Consider the following 19,713-nt stretch of genomic DNA (forward strand, 5'->3'; position numbering starts at 1 on the left):
AAAGACGAGCCGATCAGATGCCCGGATACGCTAAGCGTACACCCAAGGGGAAGAAGAAGAGCCGGCGTCACCACGGCTCTTCCCCAGTCCGGCGCCACGAAGCCCCCGTCTCCGAGCAGACCATGAAGCAGGACCCACTCTGCACATACATGCTCTGCGCAGCTCAGGAGACGGAGGATGCACAGCTGGCAGAATACTTCCGCACATCCGCGGTACGTGTGTGGAGGGAGAGACACCCTCCCACGTCCGCGGAACTGCCACCCGGTGCCGTGGGCAGCTGCAATGTGGAGGAGAAGAGCGCACCGCTCCTGGTCTTCCCCGAGGAGGAGGAGACCAGCGAGCCGTTTATGGTGGGAGTAGGCGCCTTTGCCCTCTCTCCCCCCGAAGATGAGTTCGGGAGTGAGGACTCCGGAGAGGAGAGTGAGGGTGAGGGCAGCTGCCCCTCCCCCCGGTCCGTGGCTTCCTGGACGTCGGACGAGGAGAAGGAGACCAGCGCCACTCCAACGGTCTGCTCCGACGTCGATGAGCTCCCCAATAAGGAGGAGGAAGACGTCAGTCCTCCCCCATCCGTATGCTCCGAATCAACGGTGTATTACGGAGAGGGGGAGGACGTTAGCCCCCCTCCGTCCCTGCACTCCGAGTCAACCGTGTGCTACGGGGAGAGAGGGAGCACCAGCCCACCTCCGTCCGTTTGTTCGACCCCTTCCGGGTTCGACAGCGGGAGTGAGGGAGAGGACAAGATCTCGGTGGGTTCTGCGGACACCGTGCGGGGAGAGAAAGGGTGTCCGCTAGGCAGGAAAGCCTCTCAGGCGTCGTCAGAGAGGAGCAGCATGTGCTGGTCAAGCTGCCCTGCCACGGACGAACCCATGTCCCTGGACCAGTGCCTCTCGGAGGGAGAGGAGGAGCCCATGTCCCTGGATCGGTGTGTCTCGAATGAGGAAGGAGAGTCCATGGACACATCGGGGGACAAAACGCCGGTGATCCCGGCTGCGCGGGAAGGATCCAGCGCGGTTGGCGGTCCGAGGTGGGGGTTCCGCGCGCCTCAGGAGAAGCCACGGAGGTTTGCCGGCGCGCGGCGCCGCGTCTCGGCTCCGGCAGCGCCCAGGAGGGAGGCCAAGGCTCCTCAGGCGAAGGTCTCAGGCGCAAGGACCAGGGGCGCACCAGGAGGAGCAGCGCGCACCGGAGGTGCGAAGCCGAGGACCGGTGGGACTCCGCCGCCGGTTTCGCCTGCTGCGCCCGCCCAGCCTGCTTTCCCTGGAGGGATAGCGCCACCGTTTGCGCTTTGGCAGGCAGCCGGAGCGATGCCGTGGCTGCCTGTCCCTATATGTCTGTCTGTTCCCCTGTGTCTCCCTAATCTCCTTTTCCCTCTTGTGCCTTTCGTGTTTCATGTACCTGTGTGTGTGTTTGTCAGCGTGCCTTTGTTTAATGTATTTTCCCCTGTCTTCCCAGGGAAGGTGTACTAGTGCTGTCCGCGGCAGTTCCCGCCGTCGGGGGTGACTGCTCTCGGAGGCTCGTGATCCCGGGGGCTCCGGACCTGCCCGTCGGTGTTTGTTCGGGGCATTCCCGCCGCGCGGGACGCTCCGGGAGTAGCGAGCCCCTGGCGGGGGGTTCTGTTACGGAACAGCTCCGGACCCTTCCCTGTGGGCGTGCCGCTATGTTGTCTGCGTGTCGTTATGTCCATGTTTGTACTTCCGTGGGTGTGGGTTGTTTGTGAGCGTGTTCGTGGTTACACCTGTGCCTTGTCTCGAGGTCACGTGGGTCTGTGTAATTCACCTATTTAATGTGCGTTCGCGCAGTGTCGTGTGCTCGTCTTTGTCTAAAGTTCATGCCCATGCAAGCATCGCGTCTGCGTGCTAGCTCCGTTTGTGCAGGACTTTACGTGTTTGTGTTTTGATTAAACGTTTTATGTTCACTGCAAGACGCGTGTCGTGCCTCCTGCTTCCTCCAGCACCACACCGTCACATAAGGTAGTCAGTTTATAACACTGGACTCTGGTGCTGAAAAGTTTGAACACTGAGTAGTGTTGCACAGTGGTACATTTTAACTCTTTTAAGTAGTTAAAAATAACTCTATTGCAGTGTAATTACTACAACACTTTGAAAAGTGTTAAAATAACACCCTGGGGTGTGGACCCATATAGACACTTTAAAAGTGTTGAAATTAACTCCCATAGAGTTTTTTTGTGTCTTTCGAATTGTACTTCTAAACTACAGGATTCAATGTCATTACCTAGTATTTCGATTAAACTTATACCAAGAAGCACAATTAACCATAGACAGATAGACAAACAATTTAAGAACAAAGACAACAAGTGCTATCTGCTGAGTTTATGCTCATTTAAGTACTCAACAAACAGGTGAGTCTTCGGTCTACGTCCGAGCAGCTATTGGAAGATCGTTCCACCATCTTGGAGACAGGACAGAGAATAATATTGAATTTTGTCTTCCGTGAGACTTTAAGAATGGAGTCTCATAAATCATAAAGCCTATTATTATTATTATGTTTTCTGTTAATTTTTAAAACTTTTAAATGCGTGATGACTTGTTAAACGTGTCACACATATGCATGACATCACAAATTAAGTAGAAGTAATAAAAACTGGTAGGTGAGTTCATGACTGCAGTGTGGAGAATGGCATGTGCAAGACACAAAGACAAATGTACATAACATACATCAGAATGTAACATATTGGTGCGACCTTAAAGGAATATATTACATTGTACTGATTTACATACACTAACACTAAAGCTCTAAAAAGGTGCGAGCAACAAAGAGCCAAAACGGGAACCACAATTGTTACATGTTAATTACTGTTAATGTTACTTGAAGTGTTACTTCATGTGTTGTTCATGTTAACCCTCTTAGCATGCTTGTTAGCATGCTGCTGGCTAACACAGTTGGCAGCCTGGTGGTTGGTCCGCGAATGGCCATTAATTGATAATTGTGCTGTATTACAGTTTTTCTCAGTCGATTTGGTTCATTTCTCAGATCAGAATTGAATTTCTCAAAACTGTTCATTCAGTCTCCACATCTCCTTGTCACTTGTGCACATCATAATTGGGTAACACTTTACATTAAGTGTTTACTTACTAACGTTAACGAATGCATTAGTTAATATGAACAACACATGAAGTAACACATTAACAATAATTAACTAACGTTAAGTAAACATGTAACAGTTGCATTAGTTAATGCTGTGTTTATATCAAGTGCAGACTAAGTGGTGTTGACTAACTAACATGAAGTAATGCATTAGTTAATGTTGATGGGCCCCCTAGCTAAATTCGCCTTGAGCCCCCAAATTGCTAAGTCCGCCACTGTACGTTACATACGTGTTAGCGCGCTGTCCGACAAATATCACATCACCCACAAATGCCTAAAAGAAAATGCGTTGAACATGTATTCACATGTTTGGCGGGAAGTATAACTTCATAACAAAATTCAATGTATTTTTATAAACGTTACTCTTTAGTAAATACTCAAAGCACAGGTTTACCTGCAATATCATTAATAACTGGCATGTTATTTAGCATCTCATTGCAGTATAAATGTCCATATTTAAAAAATACCGACATTTAAAAACGAATTCTTTGGCCCGTACACTAGACTCCGCCTGTTTATTGTTCATAGAGCAATGAATCCTGGGATATGGTGGGACGCGAAGGATACTCAGACGCATCCTTCGTTTTCGGGGTTTTGAAGGCTACATTCGTCGGCCGCATAAGAAGGAGTCCACAAATTGGGACAGCCTCGTCGCGGCGCAGTGACGTAACCGGCCTACAAATGCGCACTTCGTGGGCTGCAGCCCCTGAATTGAGATACACCTTCTGTCCGTGAAGTGATACCCATGATTCCACACATATTGCATGACCATCCAGCTACGGAAAGACTGATTGTACATGTCGGCTCTAGCGATGTCTACAAACAACAGTCTGAGATTCTGAAACAGGATTTTAACCATCTGCTCGACATTCTGGAGTTTTCCCGGTGTGAAGTGTTCATTTCTGGACCGATACCAACTGCACGTCGAGGCAGTGGTCACTTTACCAGACTGCTGGCTCTAAACAGCTGCCTCACTACAGTCTCCTGCACACTCAGTGATTTCTCAGGTCTGACACACTGGAACCCATGCTCCTAGTCAGTGCTACATTCCAGGACTTTTAAATAGCCGGTGGCATGGCTCTCAGAATCGAAATAAAAATGTAATCAGAAGAAAACATAAGGGTACAAAACATTGTAACAAGAAAAATTTGATCCCAGTGAAATGCACAAGTGATGTAAGCGATGCTGATCAAACACATCAAGTCTTCAAAGTCTCCTTACTAAATGTCCGCTCACTCACAAACAAGTCTTTTATAATAGCTAAATAATTGAAGATTACTGTCTGGACTTTCTTTTTCTAACAGAGACTTGGCTTGATAGCAATGGAGCAATAGTGCTAAATGAAGCTTCGCCTCCCGACTTTAACTATTTTAATGTCTCCAGGGTAAATAAAAGAGGTGGTGGTGTTGCATGTTTTTACCATAAAGCATTCCGCTGTAAGCAGATTGTGACGTTGGGTGCGAGGCGAAGGACGAGACACAAATCCAGCTTCACAGGCACAACGACACGTTTTAATGCATACAGGTTATTGCGCAATAGCGCACGCTAAACAGACACTTACACACGTAACGTGTAGACTCAAACATTAGACAACGACGAGCACAAGACACTGCGCGAACGCACATTAAATAGACAGACCACATCAACCCCACGTGATGACGAGACGAGCCACAGGTGAGACGGATAATGACAAGACGCACCCGCACCCACGGAGGTACACAGACACAGACGAATAGACGCAGACAACGTTAACACACGCCCCAAAGGAAGGGTTCGGGGACCGTAGCGTGACAGACGCCCCCACCAAGGGCACTACCCGTCCCGGGGTGCCAACAGGACTGAGTGCCCCGAACCCACGTCGATGGGCGGATCTGAAGCGCCCAGTCCTGCGTCTGGGAGATGAACGCCCTCGGCGGAGAGTCCGCCACGCACAGTCTAGAACACCCTCCCTGGGAAGACGGGGGAAAACACGTTAGACACATTTAACGGGACATTCACAAACACACTGTAGGTGCTGGCCAAATTTATTTAGTAATCAGTCTCATAAAATTACCTACGAAATGGTGGGAGTTCAGACAGTGTTAAATTTACCCAAATTTTATATAAACTCATTTAACTAAGGTCGCCACTAATTGTGGTCAACTCCCGTAGCCCAAATTGTTTGATTAACAAACTATAAATCTGAAGGTTACAGTTCAAATAATAGTTCTGGCTTCAGGTTGTAACAGAGAAGCAACGACTCAAACGACAGTATTTAAACATAAAAACATTTATTGATCACAAAGCATAGTAATAAAAGCATAGCAAACAAAGGGGACAGGAGGGTTGGCTAGTGTGTGTGTGTGTGTGTGTGTGTGTGTGTGTGTGTAGGTATGCGGGTGTGTGTGTGTGGATGTGTATTCGAGTGTGCGCGGATGCGCGTGCGTGTATTCGAGTGCGCGCGGATGCGCGTGCGTGTCTTCGAGTGCGCGCGGATGCGCGTGCGTGTCTTCGAGTGCGCGCGGATGCGCGTGCGTGTGTACGTGCGTATGGGGGAGGAGATCTTTGAGACAAAGGGAAACTCGATGGCGCGAAACTTAAACCGAGTTCTCACTACAGCCACAAACAACGCAAATTTCCTCCAACTAAGACACGGTATCGTCGGTCACTATACAGCCCCAACGAGCGTATAGTGGGACACACGTTTAACAGTTATACGAAATAAAAGAATCAGTGGGAATAATCGAACAAGTTTAAACAGAATACCTATTTAAGCTTTGAACAGAATATCTCTTTAAGCCTTAAACAGAGTACGGTTTAACATGAACGTGATTATAAACACCACTGCAAACAAGCGTTCACAAAGCATCGATCTAAGCACACAGAAAGCAGTAAAACAAGATATTGTTCTAAGTCTGCCCAGATGCACAGTCTTACTTTGAGTTGTTCAGTCCGCGGCCCGCGCAGTAGGCCAGGTAGCCTCTTGAGGAGGACTCCTTCGTGCGCTTTCGTGAAGAAGGTTCCGCTGGATCGCGTTGCTCCGTCCAGGGGAAGCTGTGGTGGCCGTTCAATCGGCGGTCCCTCGATGGTCCGTTGCGTGGTGTCCCGGGGAAGTGGTCGCTGTCGACGTTAAGATGAACTCGCGGAGGTCCGGCCGTCGCGCGAATGTTCAAACAGTTCTTAATCGTCGGCTAGCTGAAGCGATTGGTTTTAGCGAACTCCGCAAAAGAAATAAAAGTAGCGAACTAGTTACTTCTTGCGTCGCGTGCTGCACAGGGTTCGAGTGCAGAACCAATACCGCTTTGTTCCCGAAGGTGTGCGCGCTCTTCGTCTCTAGGTAGCTACTTTGATGCAGCCAGGTAGAGAGAACGAACAAAGGGGGATCCCCCCTTTTAAAGGGGATTCGTCTGATGACGTAGTTCCGCATCCGTCCTGACGTGGGCCATGCACCTAGGGGGAGCACCCCCCTTCCTTTGTCTGTGGAGGCATGGTACCTACATTCCCCCCTTGGTCTGATGGTGAAGTTGTAGAGCCCTCAGAGCACGCTTGTTCACCTGTCATCCACAGCAGGCGCCGATTAGTGAGCGTCCACCTTGGTCCCCAGCGCCTTGTCAATGTCCATGCAGTGTCCTTTTCACTCCTGGGTCGGCTGACCTACATAATTCAAAACTGACAGCATCTGGACAGATCATGAAACATGACACTGGGCAGGAAGTGATGACTGACATCTGGGCAGAACATTTAGACTGTATCATCTGGGCAGAACATCTACTCTAACATCTGTGCAGATCACATGCAATATTGGGGAAAAACACATAAAGAGGGAAAAAGAAAGTAAAAGGCAATCAAAATCTACAACAAACTATAAGCAACTAACTACACCTGCACTAGGTAGTGTTGGTGTGGCATCTTTCTAACATTAAAATGAAGGTATGGGATGTATGGGTTTTATGTCTAAACAACTGTGGAGAAGAACGGTCAGGGTCTACTGCCTTGTCAAGGTAGTTACCCTTAGAGGGGAAGGAAGAGGTGCCTCGAGTGGTTGAAGGCGAAGGTGTTGAGGGATGTTTGTGAGTGAGTCAATTCGAGTGTGTAGAGCTCGGGTGTACCTCAGGAGCATCAGACAGACACCTGCAGTTATGACCCAACCGGTGAAGACAAGGCCAAAGACAGCTGTGTTAACCAGGTTCCACTGACCCACAGGTCTCCTTGCTATGGGGCTCAGCCAGGTTGTCTGGATCCCTGATTCATCCAGGCTGACCTGCACTGTTTTAGTCCCTTCCAGCAGAAGTTGCTGTTGAAGGGCATCTCCTAGATGCAAACTATGGCCTCTAAAGACATCAACTAACTCAATTTCTGTTTCATATCTTTTAGAACTGAGGTGGTACAGGACAGCGTCATCTAAGTGTATAGTGGCCCCTGGTGGGACCCTAATGAGTACAGTCTGGTTTGGGAGCCTCATCCTCACAGCCGTGTCATGGCGTTCATATGTCATTACAACCTCATGCTGGGGTGTGTTGACAAGCCACCTGTCGCCTGCCCTTTCTACTCTAGTTTCAGCAACCTCATCTTTACTTGACATACGCACTTTGCACTTTTCATCTGTGGCTCCAGTACGCAAGCCGCACAGACGATCTGCAGTTTCCCTGATGAAGGGTTTGCTTGGGCAAACCCAGTGGATGTCTTTGGTGGCGGTACACATGGCCAAATTAGGGATAAGGTACAAGGTCGGGTTGTCTTCATGATAGGCCAGCATGGGGGGGGTTTCAACATGAACGTGTATATCACCCTGCCAGAATCCTACATTAAGTACCGACTTGAGTCTATAGATGTTGTTGGTCTCAATGATGGGAAGGTTAAGAATAAATCCTACTTCCATCCCTTGTGGGTTAACTGAAATGGGGACGGCGCTACCCAGGCTATAGGCTAAATGCACTTGCAGGGTTTGAACTGTGGCGGAGGTTGCTGATTTTATGACGTCACCAACCATCTCGATGGGGACCAAGTAAGGAGGTATCCTACCCTCGCTCAAGCTAGTTATTGAGGAGCTAACCTCATTCAATAAATCTTGTAGGAACTGTTTTACCATATTGAGCTCTACCAGTTCTGACTCGACTACATGGGATAACTGATTAAGGGCTTGGACCGTAGTGTTGAGGATGGCTGAGTGGGTGTTGAGTAAGACAATCGTGCCCTGCAGTGTTTTTCCCAGTCCTCGAAGCTGTTGTTGCTGGAGCCCGAGTTCCCTTCGGATCTCAGGCATTTCGTCATCCAAGTCCTGAACTTGCTGCCTAAGGGTGCCCAAACTTATGGAGTTTGCAGCAGAAAGGCCAAGCGAGAAAAGGGAGCCAATGGCAGATGCTGCAGTCAGCAGTCCACCCAAGAACCGCTTTTGCCTCTTGGTTCCACCGAGTTCTTCCCTGGTGACCAAGAATTTCTTTAGCTGGTCAAGAGCGTGTGTGGTGACCCGCTGGGCATGTTCGACCGCTTCTGCAATGAGTGGTTGGGTGAACTGGTCACCCCTACTATTAGGTGTGGGGTTAAGGCGATGTTTCTGGAAGGCAATCCAGGGGTCTAGGCGGACATAAATCCTTTGTGTATGAATGCGACAGTTGGTCAGAAGTAACCCTGGGTGGTCTTGGAGAACAATCCCTGTAGGTGGTCCTGGCTCTAGTACCTCTTCCATTTGAATAGCTTGAAGAGTGGCGGCAACTAGGATCCAGTTGAAGATCATCCTGCAAGGGAGTGCGACATGTTATGGGAGTTTCCTGTGATGCTATTCTCTGGCATGCAGAAGGCAGGGAGGAATGGAGACACATGCGGATTAGTGCACAAGTTTTGTGGTGCATGCATCCCTATTTGGGGGTGTGTGGCTAGACTAGTCTGTGCTCCCCCCTTTCCCCTGTGGGAGGCGTGTACCCCCTTATTTGGTTGGAGTGGACCCACTTGTAGGCCGGACTTTGGTTGGGCCTTGATACCCTAATGCGGTATGCAACAGGTGAGAGCTTGCCTACGATTTCATGAGGGCCAGACCAGTTTGGCAGAAACTTCTTCGGTGTGTTGGTAGGTTTTGAAAAGTTGAAGTACAGGACTTTGTCCCCAATTTGATATTGACGATCAGTGGCCTTTTTGTCATGGTAGGCCTTCTGGCCTTTGGCGCTGGCTTCCAAGTTCTCCTGTGCCCACGAGAAGGTGTCCTGGAGGTGGGTGCGTAGGTCTGCCACATACTGGTGGGCAGTGTACGCCCCTACAATGTTCAGGTCTTCTGGCCGGTAGAGCAGATGTAAAGGAAGGGTCATCTCCCTTCCGGTCATCATCTCAAAGGGTGAGACACCTGTGGACCGATGTGGGGTTGACCGGATGGCCATGAGCACCAGGGGGAGTTTGATGTCCCAGTCCCTGCCATTAGCCTTGACATACTTGCGCAACATGCCTACAATGGTGCGGTTGGCACGTTCCACTTGTCCCGACGACTGGGGGTGATAAGCAATATGAAACTTTGCTTCCACACCCAGCATCTGCCACAAGGACGTCATTACACTGGCAGTGAAGTGGGTGCCCCGATCAGAGTCGATGGTCAAGGGCAAGCCCCAACGGCTAAACACATGGTTTATCAGGAGGACGGCTGTGGTTTCTGCTGTGTCATTTGGTGCCGGAAGGCACTCCACCCATTTGGTGAATGCACATGTTACAGTGAGGAGGTACTTGTTACCTCTGGAGGACTTTGGGACTGGGCCAACCCAGTCCACTTGAAGGTTGGACCAAGGGAAAGTGATCCCTCTTTTTTGCAATGGAGCCCTATGTAAGGGGCGAGTAGGCTGGAATTGGCAGCAGATCAGGCAGCTCTTAACGTACTCATCGACATCCCTGGCCATGAAGGGCCAGTAGACTACTTCGCGGAGGGTTCTACACGTGGCTTTGGCGCTCCGGTGGCCTCCGCATGGGGCGTCATGGGCATGCTGTATCATAACCCCCCTATGGTCGGTTGGAACGACCCAACGGGGAGGTTCCTGGTCATTTGGGGCATACACCAGCAGGCCCTTGATGATCTTTAGGTGGCTTCTCGCGGCCTGCAGGTCGCTGAGGTCACTTGACGGTTGTAGCAACTCAGGAGAGATGGGGCTATCGTCGGGCTTGGACATTAGCTGGAAGATGGCTCTGATGGCGGGGTCTTGCTGTTGCATAGTCACCAGGTCCTCGTCACCTGGCTTCCTACCCAGGTGAACAACCACGTCTTTGCTGGCAGACCGCTCAGTCTCCTCCCGGGCTTGGCGCCGAGTGACTACGTTTACAGCGCCGGCCTCTACCTGTGGGAGCCATTCTTCTGAGAACTGCCAGGGGTTACCGCTCATTGCTCCAGTCTTGGCCAGTCGATCAGCTTCGTCGTTCCCATCTTTGTCTGGCCCTGGGACCTGGGAGTGTCCCTTCACTTTCTTCCAGTAGATACTCATTCCATGGTCACTCACAAGTTTGTCACAGGCCAGGAACAGTTCGGCATGCTTGACATCCTTCCCTCTGGCAGTCTTCATTCCGTTTTGTTTCCACACGGGGAAATGGGAAATAAAGCTGAGTCGGGCGTAGTTAGAGTCCGAGCAGATCACAAATTCAGTAAGGGCGGCTAGGTTGGCTTGTTGCAACGCAATAAGCACAGCAGCAATCTCTGCAAACTGGCTCGTCTGGGACCCTAGCATATAGTGTTGAGGTTTGAGGATGGGGTGGTTTTGCCAGACCACTCCCACACCCGCCTGCATCTCACCGTCCTGCCTAAAGGAACACCCATCTATGAAGGCCTTGGGGAGGTCTTGACAGACATTTTCATCATAGAAGTGATGGTTTGAAGGCAGCAAGGGGGTTGTGACAGCCTTGGGGTCCCCTGGTTCATGTTCACACTCGCAGTGTTCACAACCTGCCAATCCTTGGCTTATGGCCATCTTCTGGTTTTGTGCATACTTCACCTCTACCTCATAGCCTTGCAAGGCCATCATCCAGGTCGCGATGCGGCTGTTTGAAACTCTTCCCTCCCGAAGTCGTTGGCTGTTCAGGAATGTGACAGGCTGGTGAGAGGTTTCAATTATGACCTTTTGTCCCCCGATGTAGCTACGGAAGTGCTCCACTGCCCATACTGTTGCTAGCAAGGCCTTTTCACAGTCAGAGAATTTCAGCTCGACACCACTAAGAGCTTTACTGGCATATGCGACCACACGTCGGTCTTGGTCATGCTTCTGGGAGAGGGCAGCACTGAGACTGTGTTGGGAGAAGCTTGCCTCCAGGTAGAACTCTTTGTCCGAGTCAGGATAAGCAAGGCAGGGAGCAGTACAGAGGCATTGCTTCAGTCCGATGAAGGCGGCTTCTTGGGCTGTTCCCCACTCGAAGGTCTTGTCTTTGCGGAGCAACTCTGTCAGGGGTCTAGAGATCTCTGCATAATCTTCAATGAACTGCCGTGAGTAGTTACAAATGCCCAGGAAGCTGCGTAATTCTGAAATGTTTCTCGGGGCAGTAATGTCCTTGATCGCTTGGATCCGACTAGACTGAGGCTGGATGCCACCAGTTCCAATCAGGAGTCCGACATATTCCACCTTTTTGCGGCACCATTGTCCTTTAGTGAGGGAGAGTTTCGCACCAGCTCTCGAAAGTTGGGTGAGCACGTAGCGAATTTCTGTAATGTGGCTTTCAAATGTCTGGCTCCGCATAAGGACATCGTCCACATAGATTAGGTTTCCCCGAGTGGATGCATCACTCATTGCCTTGTGGAGGAAAATGTTAAACTCTGCTGGGGAGTTGGAGTACCCAAAGGGGCACCGGTTCCATGTAAACTGCCGATTACCGAATGAGAAAGCCAGCTTGTACTGGTCAGACGGGTCCACCTTCATAGTCCAGAACCCGTTTGACACATCCACCGTGGAAAAGAAGTGAGCATTTCTGACCTTGGCAAGCTCCTGATCCAAATGGATCATAGGCCAACGGGAAAGGGGGACTTGCTTATTCAGCTGCCGGTAATCAATGGTCAGGCGCCATTTTCCTGACGGCTTTAGTACTGGCCACAACGGAGAGTTGTAGGTTGAGTTACACTCCCGAATGATCCCTTTTTCCAGCAGAGAGTTTAGGATTTCTTGAATGGACTCGTACGCGGAGAGTGGAATTCTGTATTGTCGGATGAATGTTGGGGGTGCTGTCGGGTCGGTGGGTATGCGCACAGTGTGGAGGTCGGTAACTCCACAGTCATAGGCATCTCTGGAAAAGATTTGTTCGAAGTCGTGGAACACGTCTCGGAGCTGTTCTCGCTGGGAGTCTGTCGTCAGGGCGTCTGCTTTAGAGAGTTGCTGCTGGATCTCCTCTTCAAACCCTGGGTAGGGTTCCTTGGGAAGGTCAGTGGTCAGCTCATTCACAGAAGGTTGGGTCTGACTACTATGCATGACTGCATACACAAGCATCTCGTTCCTCTTACTGAGATCAACTCGACAAATCGAGCCTGGCATCCTGTCTGGAACGATGGCTATCATTCTCGAAGGCAGGGTAAAGAACACGTCGTCGTGAATCTGGGGACCTTCAAGTAGGCTTGGCAACTCGCCAATCACGGGGATGGACAGCTCAAAGTCATGGAATGTGCTGTCGATCAAATAGCCCAACGTTGTACGAGCAGGCACCTGGATAGTACAGTTAGTGGGATTCTGTACCAGAAGGTAAGCTGAACGACTGGTCAATTCAAGGAGAGGAGTACCACATGTGGTGAGGTTCAGCTCAAGGAAACATGGTGCAGGCTGGAAGAAAGCCTGTGGGCAGTTGAACTTCTGCCCTCTCAGAACCATGAGTCGAATCGGGGTGCCGGCCGACCTGGCAGGGACAATCAAGTCAAACTCGTTCGCCACCTGACATGCTTGGGGAATCGTTTGCCCTGACCGCATTTGTTCCAGTTCAGGGCTCACCAACTGGTTTCCAATGTGTGCTTGGGACCAGAGTATGTTGTTAATAGTGTCTATTCGCGCTCCGAGGCGAACCAAAGCATCTGCCCCCACCAGGACGGGAGGGGTCAGGTTAGGAACTACACTCATGTAATGCACGAATTGTTTCTTCCCAATGGTGAGAGAGAGAGCACAGATTCCTATAGCCTTGACATGGTGTTTTGGCGACTGGAGAGTTGGGAACTTGTGGCTGTTAGCCACAAACGCAGGAGGAGTGTTACAGCTGCTCAGAGTTTCAAATAGGTCTTGGCTGACAGCAGATTTCTCTGACCACCATGCTAACAGCACGTCTGGGATGGCTGTGCCGTTTACCACGATGCCCCCTGTGATCTGGGGGTGAGCAATGCTCTCTTCAAATGTGCAGAGGAAGGTTTCGTGGTGGTGAGAGAGTCCGGTTGGCCAAGTCCGACACTGGGGCGACGTTGGGCGTGCACTTGCTGAGTGTGTGCGGTTCCCCTCATTAGAAGCGTCATCCCCTGGATCTCTTGAGCCTTGGCTGGGTGTAGTCTGTGGGTTCCTTTGTGCTTGGAGAGTGGTTATCATGTCACAGTTGTATCCTTTAGCTCGGTCACCGACAGGCTTGGGGACTGTGACTTGGGCCCATAACTGCCCACGGCGGCAGTCAATCAGAGGAGCCAGTCTATCCAGCAGGTCTTGACCGATGAGTAGCTGTTCTGTGTCGAATTTAGAGATGTATACCGGGTGCACGAGTTTCATCTCTTGGAGTGTGAACTCCAACCAAGCTCTCTGGTTGATTGGGGCGTGGTCCTGCGTATAGCTGGTGATGCTAAGCTGACAGGACTCAATGTTGAGGCATCTCCCCATGGCGAGTGAGGCCTGTCTCACAGTGGCGAATGTGTCTGTGCATATGAGGCTGATTTCTGACCCGGTATCCAACAGCGCATTGACACTTAGGTGATCTTCTATGAGGACCTTGGTGTAGATGCGTTGGGCGCTGCCTTTCCGGACCAGGTCTCCAAGGAACTGCAGGAGTGGGGAGGAGGAGACAGAAAGGACGGAGGGAGTTTGTTCCGCAGCCGGTGGCAGGGTGTTCTTGCTTGACGGTTCCTTTCGCCAGCCAACGAGATAGACTCGAGATGGTGGTGGGGAGGGTTCTTGACCTAGTCACGCGACTGAGGGGCCTCCACCGTCCTCACGAGGGCATTTCTCGCTGTCCTTGGAGGACTGGTTTGTGCTCAAATCCTTCTCCTGGGACATCTTTGCGATTGTGTCCTTGAGAAGCTGAAGCTCTGTCCTTAATTCGGCGGTGGCTTGTGACTCATGCTCTAGACCTCTGCCTCGGTCTCTGTGTTCTTGGGGTCGAGAGGTCCGATTCCGGCTGTCCCATCTGTTCTCTCGGGGTGATCGCTTAGGCTCACGGGAGGAGTACTGGTTGTCACGGCCCTTCTGGTGAGCCCTTGATTGGTGTCGGTCACCCACCTTTGACTGTTGGTGTCCATCTTTCCAATCCCTTGGCTTCCTCTCGAAGTGGGAGCTGTGAGACATGGTAGCCCCATGGGGGACCCGGCTGCTATTCGGTACCTCTGATCCTTCTAATCCTAGGGATTCGCCAGCGGAGTCCTGCGTGGCAAGTACTCGGGGATTCTCTTCTCTCTTATCCCCAGGTCGGACGATTGTCTCCCAGGCCATCTGTGCCATCTTCCGAATGTCACGCATGGATGGGTCACCTTGCCGGGTGAGGAGAGTCACGTGGGTGCGCACGCATGGATGCAGGTTGTGCAGGAAGAGTGACTTGAAGGCTCTGTCTTCTTCCAGTCCTGGGCCATTTCTTCCTTGGAAGTAGGCGTGTCTCAGGCGAGTGTAGAAGTCGCGGGGATGTTCGTGGCGGCCATGCTTAATTTGGATGGCTGAAATGGTCGCAGAGGTTTCATCTGCAAAAGGGGAGTATTCCTCTGCTAGGGCTTCACAGAGCAGGTCAAAGTCGTCACGGGTGTCCGCTGGCTGGGCCTCTATGAATGCGTGGACTGATCTGGAAGTCGTCTTCCAGATTAACTTGACTCTCTCTCTGTGGGTGGAGTGAGGTAGGTCGAGAAGACAGTGCCTTATCTCTCTGAGGTAGTCTTCAATGTTGTGGTCACGCTTCTCTGGATCAAAGCGCTCAATGTCTTTGGCGAGGGCGTCCAGCTGCTTCAGGCGTGGGGCATCACTAGGTCTTGGTTCTCGGGCGAAGCTATAGTGATGTGGCTCGTACCTGCCACGCTGAGGAGACTGGAGGATGCGTCCGTCATATCTGCCTTGGTGCAGGGGCTCTTCTCTTTCCGGGGAGTAGTCATCAGGACCGTAGTCTCTGAAGTCCTGGTAGGGAGGTCTGGAGTGTGCAGCTCTCCGCGCATCTAGGAGGCCCTTCCGCTGTTGGTCAGCAAAGCGAACTTGTTCCTGGTGCTGAGCGTCAGAGCGGTAGGAGCAGCGAGTTGACTCTCGTCGTGGGGGTGAGAAGAAAAAGGGGGACATGGAGGAGGAGTAGTGCTGATGCGTAGTTCGGGGTCTCTCAGGCGCGTGGCGGGACGTGAGAACCCTGGAGGGGGTTCGGGGAGCCCGTATTGGGCGGAGCTCTTCAAGGTGTTCCTCCTCTGAGTCATAACCTGAAGTGTGGTGGCGTGGAGCAGTCCTTGATACTGCTGGCCGTGGCGGACTGAGGCGTAGGCTGGGTTGTCTGGTACCTCGTGAGTCCCAGCGAGATGGTATTGGCTCCAGGGGAGGCACGACATGGCCATCTCTGGGGTTCTGGGAGCGAAGGGACATCCTGCTGACTGCCTCCACTATGGACCTCACTTCCAGGTCGCTCTCACCTCCCGAGCCGGCATCCTCCTGCCTCTGTCGCGCACTGGTCAGGTCATCCACCTCCTCCTGCAGGGCATCTAGCTCCATCCTGGTTTTCTTGTGGAAGAGCAGGAATATTCGACCAATGGCCTCCTGAATGTTGACCTCAGAAGCTTGCTGGATAAAAGCCACCATTTCACCTATCTTCCTCTCACAGTCCTCCCTGGAATATTGCTGGATGCTGTTCTCCTCTTCTTCAGGCAGCCGGATGAGTTGGCTGATCAGGTTGGGAAGGGAGATGTGAGGGGGTTGCTGGGGTTGCTCCCCAGAGTTGCGTCGGGATGCTGATGCTGTGCTCATTCTCAGGCCTATGACTAGGGCTCAGTTCTCCTAGGGGCAAGCAGGCTATGCACTGTACTCAATGTGTATAGGACCAGCACTAAGCCTTGACTAGGTCAAACGACAACAAGCATGTACTCAAAAGGAATCTGAAGCTAGCAGCAAACCTTGAATCTATCAGATGGGGACCAGCAATGTACTCAAACGGTGTAGGACGTTAGCACCAAGCCTTGAATGTCTCAAATAGAAACCACAAGCAGTGTATTAAAAGGGAATATGAAGCTAGCACCAAGCCTTGACTATATCAAATAGGGCAACAAGCGAGGAGCAGCAACTTCTGCAAACCCAATGTACTGGAGCGGCTAAGGGATCTATTCTAGTTGCGGCAAGGGTGGACTACAGTTAGCACACGCGCTAGCTACCTCCAGTGATGTGTACCAGCATTAAATTCTATTCAACAGGAGCAAGCAACCGAACTTTCAGTTAGGTGAAAAGGCTACTCTGAATTCAATCAACATCAGTATATCAAAACATCAATGCTTATCAATATAACTTAGTTAATTCATTACCAGTCAATGGTTACTGAATAACAACACCCCAGATGTGATCAACAAAAGTCCTAATTAATAAGATTCGACAGTAAAAGGTGGTTGCTCATTAATTAGCACTGATCAAATTAGAGAAGTATGGTTAGTTGTTATTCTTAGGGAAAATGTGATGTATTTATGTGTTGAAATTACATCTAGTGTTATCCGGTATGGATGAGTGCATATGAAACAAAACCTTTGTTTTTAGATTTTGGCGCCACCTAGTGGCGGGATGGGTGTATATACCTTTAACTATGCGGTTGTTACTGCGCAGTCGTTGTCGCGGTTACAACTGAAGCCAAGCAACTATCCCTCACACGGGGCACCAATTATGTAGGTGCTGGCCAAATTTATTTAGTAATCAGTCTCATAAAATTACCTACGAAATGGTGGGAGTTCAGACAGTGTTAAATTTACCCAAATTTTATATAAACTCATTTAACTAAGGTCGCCACTAATTGTGGTCAACTCCCGTAGCCCAAATTGTTTGATTAACAAACTATAAATCTGAAGGTTACAGTTCAAATAATAGTTCTGGCTTCAGGTTGTAACAGAGAAGCAACGACTCAAACGACAGTATTTAAACATAAAAACATTTATTGATCACAAAGCATAGTAATAAAAGCATAGCAAACAAAGGGGACAGGAGGGTTGGCTAGTGTGTGTGTGTGTGTGTGTGTGTGTGTGTGTGTGTAGGTATGCGGGTGTGTGTGTGTGGATGTGTATTCGAGTGTGCGCGGATGCGCGTGCGTGTATTCGAGTGCGCGCGGATGCGCGTGCGTGTCTTCGAGTGCGCGCGGATGCGCGTGCGTGTCTTCGAGTGCGCGCGGATGCGCGTGCGTGTGTACGTGCGTATGGGGGAGGAGATCTTTGAGACAAAGGGAAACTCGATGGCGCGAAACTTAAACCGAGTTCTCACTACAGCCACAAACAACGCAAATTTCCTCCAACTAAGACACGGTATCGTCGGTCACTATACAGCCCCAACGAGCGTATAGTGGGACACACGTTTAACAGTTATACGAAATAAAAGAATCAGTGGGAATAATCGAACAAGTTTAAACAGAATACCTATTTAAGCTTTGAACAGAATATCTCTTTAAGCCTTAAACAGAGTACGGTTTAACATGAACGTGATTATAAACACCACTGCAAACAAGCGTTCACAAAGCATCGATCTAAGCACACAGAAAGCAGTAAAACAAGATATTGTTCTAAGTCTGCCCAGATGCACAGTCTTACTTTGAGTTGTTCAGTCCGCGGCCCGCGCAGTAGGCCAGGTAGCCTCTTGAGGAGGACTCCTTCGTGCGCTTTCGTGAAGAAGGTTCCGCTGGATCGCGTTGCTCCGTCCAGGGGAAGCTGTGGTGGCCGTTCAATCGGCGGTCCCTCGATGGTCCGTTGCGTGGTGTCCCGGGGAAGTGGTCGCTGTCGACGTTAAGATGAACTCGCGGAGGTCCGGCCGTCGCGCGAATGTTCAAACAGTTCTTAATCGTCGGCTAGCTGAAGCGATTGGTTTTAGCGAACTCCGCAAAAGAAATAAAAGTAGCGAACTAGTTACTTCTTGCGTCGCGTGCTGCACAGGGTTCGAGTGCAGAACCAATACCGCTTTGTTCCCGAAGGTGTGCGCGCTCTTCGTCTCTAGGTAGCTACTTTGATGCAGCCAGGTAGAGAGAACGAACAAAGGGGGATCCCCCCTTTTAAAGGGGATTCGTCTGATGACGTAGTTCCGCATCCGTCCTGACGTGGGCCATGCACCTAGGGGGAGCACCCCCCTTCCTTTGTCTGTGGAGGCATGGTACCTACACACACACAGGTACACTTACACATAGTGGCACGAAAGGGAAAAACGGGTTAGGCACACAAATGGGAAGACTTACGAACACTGGCATACACAAACATGAAACAGGCGCCAGACTACGCGCCAGGAGTAGAGCGATAAGGGGAGAGAGATCGGGAGCTGCCGGTGCTGCAGCGGACGGTCCTCCTCCGGTCCTCGCAGCAGACCCTCCGCGGGGTGCAGCGCGACCGGCGGACGTGCCGGGTGCAGCGCGACCGGCGGACGTGCCGGGTGCAGCGCGACCGGCGGACGTGCCGGGTGCAGCGCGACCGGCGTAGGCGCCGGGTGCAGCGCGACCGGCGTAGGCGCCGGGTGCAGCGCGACCGGCGTAGGCGCCGGGTGCAGCGCGACCGGCGTAGGCGCCGGGTGCAGCGCGGCCGGTAGACGCCCCGAGCGGACCGCCTGGGAGATCCCCTGCGGTCTCCATCTCCTCCTCCTCTTCTCCTTGGTCCCACTCCATGGACTGCTCCGGGCTGCCACCCCGGGAGCAGTCCATCCTCTCTCCACCGTAACGATCGGAGGATGGGACCGTCTCTGGTGTCCACCTCCCCTTCACAGTCCCAGCGGAACACTCAGAGGGAGGCGGACTGCCTTCCTCCTCCGACTCTAACTCCTCCACCTCCTCATCGTAGCCCACGGCGGGGAAGGAGCGTTCTGACGGAGGGTAATCATAGTCTTCCTCCTCCTCTTCCTCACCGTAGCCCACGGCAGGTGCGTTGCATTCGAACGGAGGGTAATCGTCGTCCTCCTCCTCCTCCTCCTCGCCGTAGCCCACGGCAGGAGCGGAGCACTCGGACGGTGGGTAGTCCTCCTCGTTCCCCTCTCCCCCACCATAATCCACTGTGGGGGCGTAGCACACGGAGGGAGGGTAATCCTCCTCCTCGCCGTAGTCCACGGTGGAGGCGGAACAAACCGAGGGAGCCTGATCCTCCTCTTCCTCCTCGCCCTCCGATTCCTCCCCCTCGAACTCGCTCTCAGGGGTCTTCTCTGTGGAGCAGAGTTCGAGGGAGCCGACCCTCAGGGGCGAGAGGTCTCTGGTGGGAGAGGGGTGTCGCTCCCTCCACATCCGCACCGCGGTCTGGCGGAAATACTCCGCCAGTTCCCCAGTGCTGGCCTCCCGAGCCCGGAG

The sequence above is a fragment of the Brachyhypopomus gauderio genome, chromosome 2 (assembly GCF_052324685.1).
Source record: "Brachyhypopomus gauderio isolate BG-103 chromosome 2, BGAUD_0.2, whole genome shotgun sequence".
NCBI lineage: Eukaryota > Metazoa > Chordata > Actinopteri > Gymnotiformes > Hypopomidae > Brachyhypopomus > Brachyhypopomus gauderio.